Below are 6362 nucleotides of genomic sequence, written 5' to 3' on the forward strand. Positions count from 1 at the left end.
TATGTCATGCCTGTGGCTGACCACAAGAAAGGCACTAAGAAACAGAGCAATTGACACAGACTCAGACACAGGAGGCGAAGATGGTGCCTCCACCGTCATTTTTGGCGAGATGCAGATCTCGCTTTCAAGTAGTTTCAAATGTCCTCGGTGGTAAGAGAAGAGCCTTCAGACAAGGTCTGTGGGTGCTAAGTGCTGTGTAGTTGGAAGGTGTGGCCAGGTTTCCATGAGGATGCCCTAACTGTCAGAAGGCTCTTAAATGCGCATTCCAAATGACAACAAGGATAAGATTTACTAGGCACTTACTGTCTGCACAGATTCCTCCAAGTTGAGGGGGAGTCCATCTAAATGTATCTCCTTATACCACCAGCAGGTGCTCTGCTTTTGGGAAGCACTTCTCAAACTTTATCAAAATTAATCACTTGGCAGAGAGTGTTTAAAATGCAGATCCAGGGCACTGCCCGGGATTCCATTTGCATGTTTAAGTTGGGGCTCAGGAATTTGAATTCTTCACAAGCTCCTGGTGTAATTCAGCTGTGATGGACCATACTTTGAAAAGCATTGTTTAGGGTATTAAGGGGACTCTTGGCGTCACCATAGGCATCTTTATGCGACAGATAACATTCCCAGAAAGCTGTATGCAAAAAATACATTTTTGGTGAAGCCAGTTGAATTTTGTCTGTGACTGACACTGTCCTTCTGAGAGGCATTTCTGATTTATGTCCATAAACAGTACTTGAAATAACCACTGAAGCTTTGCTTTCTGAGGTGTATCTTCGTGGTTCATTTTGTAAAGCCAAGAATCCATTTTTTGTGTGTAAATAATCATCCTCTGATAGATTAATATGGATTAGTATTATGGGAAGATTTCTCGCAGAAAGAGCAACCATTCTCATTTCATGGAACAAAGATGATTGTCGAATCTACTAGCTGAAATTAGTTATGTCCCCTTTTCCTGCATTATTTTTCTCTTCTTCACGATAGATATGATTACAGTTGTGCTGCTAACAGGCTGGAGTGGAGGCTGTGTTTGTGATTGTGTTTCCAGAAGCCTCAGACTATGGGGAGTTCACCCTCACACTGGCCTTCCAGCTACAGAACGGGGCGACGCTGGGGAGAAGAGTCTTTGAATGGGGGCCGCTGCCTCTCAGGCTGGCTCTGGGCCCAAGGCTCCCGCACTCAGAAAACAAACCCAGATTCAAATTTTAAACATTCATAAAAATCAGAATGGTGATATTTTTGACCTGCTGCCAACCTGTTTAACCTTTTTTCTTTCATTCTTTCTTTTTTTTCTTAAACTGAATTGCTGGAATATGGTGTGTAAGATTTTGGAGCCAACAATTTTTTCCCCCTGTTGGAAAAAAGTTCCCCAGAGTGAGAAATTGCGTGTCAGGTTTTAGCCATGGAAGGGTGCAGCTCTTTGTCACTGATAAAACTGCAATGCTCCTTACATAATGTGACGATTTATGCCCTTGGCATCTTACGGTGTTAAGGGGGCTGAGGGGCATAAATTCTCCTCATGTTAAGACAGGAGTAGACCTCACAACTTTGACTGTGCCATCCCATGTGGCCCTGATTGGAGAGGTAAAACCAAACCAAACACACTCAATGAGAGCAGATGCTTAAGTACTTTTTAAACCGATGGCTTTGTGGAGCTGTTTTCGCTTAAGGAGAGAATAATTTGAAACACCTTTCCCACCAGTTCATCCGCTGGGGCAGCGGCTAAGCAGCTCCATGGGGCCTCTCCTGCTCTCTCTGCCTGCAAGGTTAGGTCCAGCGAAGGGTGAGCGCGGCCCAAGCCGCCCTCACTCGGCCACGAGTTTCAGAAGACATCTGTAAATCATTGTGCAAAACCGAAAAGTACAAATTCACCACAGCTCGACTCTCTCGAGTTGAGTCTGATATTTCCTGTTTTGAAGGTTTCCTTGGTATCTTACACATGGGCTGTGAAACACCAGCTGCTCTAAGGGACTTGAATTTATATTCCCTTTGATCAATTATCTTACCCAATTTCTGGATAATTGAGAGGAGGGTTGAACCATCCCCTTATGTAAATATAAGACCTAATTTTTAAAAATCCAGTCTTTTAGCACCTGCTATAGACAGAATTTTGCCTTTGTTTTCCATATTTAATTTGCCTGAGCTGTGGGGTCCTTTCTCTCTAATGATATTAAATACCCTAGTGTTTTGTAGCCAAAGCAAATGGGAAATATTATCCATGGCAGATTTAATGTAATAGTGAGCCTTATCTAAGATTCTCACTCTTTGCTAATTCATTTAATCTGTAGTATCTTTAGGATCCTTGCAAAAGAGAATAGCAAAATTGAAGCAGCAGAAGCAAAAAAACCCACCACAGACAACGAGCTAGGTCTCCTAGCTGAGGGGCAGATTGAAAGCAACAGCACCGATTTTCATTAGGCTGTTGTATTTTCCTTCCTGGTAGAAATTCTGAAGTGACGGTTAGGGCTTATGCATGGTCGTAGAGATTGAGACTTGCAATAATTGAACTTGGTTTGTCTAAAAGCCAAAGCAGCTGAACAAATATCCAACGGTGTTCCCGGTATTATGACATTCGTGTGTCAGGTACTGATGAAGCTTAACAAATATTTCTATACGAGGCCTGACATTCATCAAATGAAAATCCCCATTTAACCTCTACTTGAATCCTTCCGAGGGTAGGTTGCTGACTATCCGTGGGGAGACCTGGTTCACCATTAGTCAGTTCAATCTGTAGAATGCTTCTCCTCGCTAGTGGGGCCAGATTGTCTCCCTGAAGCTTCACTCGTTTATTCAGTTTATGAATCAAGTTACTGAGCACTTTGCCTACACATTGGTGGCTCTGAGATGGTCTTTGGTTTTGCGGAGGTTCTGGCCTAGTTCAGTGTTCCTTATTTCTTTATTACTCCCTTAAGGAGCTTTTTTAGACTTTTTCTCCTAATTGTTCCCCCTTCGCGAACTTTTCATATCACAGATATACCCTATATCTGTTTATGTACTGTATGTGTATCTGTGCTTTTACAATAAAAAGTAAGTTTTTTTTACTCTCCAAGAACCAATTTCTGCCCCTTGAGTGGGTAGCACCCCTACTGAGAATGTGCGGTCTGGTGGGAATGACTGACATGTGAGCAAATAACTAAATCCCGAAATACACGCCAGAGTACCCTCTCTTCTACCCGTATTCTCTGCCCTCTCTTGCTCCTACACCTGGCACATACTTCTGGAAAGACTATATCATATTTCATTTTAATTATTCGTTTAGCCATTTGTAGTGGGTTGAATGATGCCCCCCTCTCAAAGACATGTCTTCCGGAACCTGTGAATGTAACCTTATTTGGGAAAAAAAGGGTCTGCAGATGTAATTAAGTTAAGGATTTGGGGATGAGATCATCCTGGATTGTTCGGATGAGCCCTAAATCCAATGACAAGCGTCCTTATAAGAGAAGGACAGAGGGAGTCTTGATCTGGACACAGAGGAGAAGGCCATGTGAGATGAAGTCAGCAATTGGAGCGATGTGGCCACAAGCCAAGGAAGGCCAACAGCTACCAGAAGCTGGAAGAGATTCTCCCTTAGAGCCTCTGTAGGGAATGTGGTCCAGCCGACACCTCGATTCAGACTTCTGGTCTTCAGAACTGTGAAAGAACAAATCTCTGTTGCTTAAAGGCAGCAAGACGGTAGTAACTTGTTATAAGAGCCACAGGAAACAAATCCTCCATCTCTCCTCCACTCTCCCCTGGTCTCCTAAGGCATAGCATCTCTTTCATCCATGTCTTCCTAGTGTGTAGCTGGTGACTGACACATGGTAAGTGTTCAGCTGACGTTTGGGTGGTAGGAACAGTGAGTGGGGAGCGACTCTGAGCTTACTGGTCCTCTGCTAGATGGACCTGGAAGTATCCGGGGGCTACGACCATGTGCTCCTTCCCTTCTCTCCACTCTCCCCAGCCAACTTCTTCTGTGCAGGCTGAATAGTCCCATATCACATATTTTCATGTTTAGAAATGTGCACTTTAAAAATGCAAAAATGTTAAAAAATACAGACACACAGTACTTTATATAAACTGGATAATGTTACATAGGCTCTTCTGTAACCTTCCTTTTTTCTCATTAAATAACATGTCGTGGGCATCTCTCCATGTCAATAAATGTAGCTACACATCATCGTTTTAATAGCCACCTGGTTTCCATTGTATAGATTACTATAATTTATTTAACCAATCTCCTATTGATGGATGCTAATGTGCCTCTTAAAATGGAATAGCCATTTTGACATAAGGTATTGTAAATCTGGCCACACCAATATAGTGGGACTATTATTGCTTTCGACTTGAACACTACACTTATTTTAACATGGCAGATGATTTCATTAGCTTTGCGAGGTAGCTGCTACCTTCGATAGCAGCTTGCTATCTTCTTTTGACCTTGTAATTAACCATAACCTCTGTGTCTTTTAACCTGAATAGTTATGAAGTGGAGTGCTCCTAACCTGTGTTTGAGCAATTGATCATATATGGTTTAAAATAACTCATGTGAGATTTTTACATAACCATAATCATAGCTTAAGCACAGTCTTATTCTGCTTTTAAATTGAACTCTATATCAGAAACATTTTTTTTATTCTATTGATTTTTCTTTAGTTTGAACTTTTAAGATTTTACACTTATCCTTATTTATTATTGGGAAAAATGGATTCCTCCTACCATTTCAACCTGCTGAGATAATACTGGGACTGCCCTTTGTGCTCTGTCATACCAGTCATTCACACCTAATAAGCAGGTACTTAATTTTTTCTTCTATGTTGGGGATGCACTGTTGACTAGTAGAAGGTGAGAGGTAGAACTTTGACTCTCACCTCATAAGGCTCCCCTCCTGGTTGGTATTAAGCTCCTAATGAACATCTTGTCTCCCATGACTCCGCTTGCTACAACACCTCCATCAGATCGTACTGGCTTTTGTCCTGGCCCATTTAGGACAAGGCTTGCATTTTACTTAGTCTTGCAATCCCCATAATACTGAGTGCAGTGCTTGATGTGCAACAGAAGAGGTGCTCAAGAAACACTTTCTATTTTAAATTGAATTGTCCCGAAGAATCTAATGACTGGTGTATGGTAGATCCACAGAGCCTCTTAGCCATCAGCACTTTCTCGTGCCCTTGCTCATTAATCATCCATTTAATAATCCATTCTGGAATTCACAAGGGACTGATGCCAAGCTGATTGGATTATATCCACCTTTACCCCTCTCTTGAAAGTCAGGAGCCGGAAAAGCATTGTGCAAGATATGGGGCTTCGAGTTGGCATTGATGGACAGGTATGATTTGAGTAGAGCAAAGAGAAGAAAAGGCCATTTGGAAACCAGAGTTTCTTTGTAGTAAATGTGGTTGGAAGACAGAATTGTTCACAGACACAGAGAATAGTTTTATGTTAGTGAAATCTTAGTTAAGTGAATACCGGGACAACTTTGAAAAAGGGAATGTGGTCCTGGAAGCAGAGAATGGTCTATGCCCCAGTGAGACATAGATGGAGAATGGCAGAGGAAGACAGGCGATTCTCTGCTTCCCGTACCACATTCCCTTTTTTAAGGTTGTCCTGGTGCTTGTTCAACCGAGATTTCACTAACCCCGTGATCTTTAAATGTAAAACCTCAAATATGTAAAAACACATTTATTATCACCTTTCTCATCTCCTGTTTCCTGCCTAGATGTGGCTGTAGTGCCCAGCTCCAGTGTGGAAGGATGGTGGGGGCGAGTAGGAAGACCAAAGTGGTACAGAAGCCCTGTTTCGTCATTAGCTGGGAAGGGCTGAGAAAGTAACTGCATAGGATACAAACCTCATTGATTCAGACTAATTAGCAGTAATACAAGTGGGAGTGCAAAGTCTGAATTACTGAATACTTAGACAGAGAAAGGAGGATTGTAGGTGTTCAGGAACTCAAGCTGAATGAACAATGCTTACACCTGCAGTGTTTCCTACAACACCGCATTGCGGTTACTGAGTTAAAATGGCAAGATCACAACATTTAAGATTTCTTGAGTTTCAAACTTCTGTAAAGTTGTAAGAGCCAAAAAAAGAGCTCCTCATTACTGTTAATGTCCCCCCATCTGTATCTGCAACTCCTCCCTCTGTCCCACCTCTTGCCAGGCCTGTGAAGCCTTGAAAGTCCCAGGTTACAGGAGGAACAAAACAATATCTGAGTTTCATTTGTCACTTCTGAGATCCCACTGAGCTATCTCTGTCACTTGGTGCATGAGAGTTTGTGGTGATGGAGGCCAAGTGATGACGGGAGGTGGTAGGTTTGGTCCCAATTCACCCTTTAGGGCAGGGCAGGCTCTTTGAGTAGGGAGGTGTCAGGGGGTGTCCTGTTCATTGCA

Source organism: Equus przewalskii, chromosome 4, assembly GCF_037783145.1.
Source record: "Equus przewalskii isolate Varuska chromosome 4, EquPr2, whole genome shotgun sequence".
NCBI lineage: Eukaryota > Metazoa > Chordata > Mammalia > Perissodactyla > Equidae > Equus > Equus przewalskii.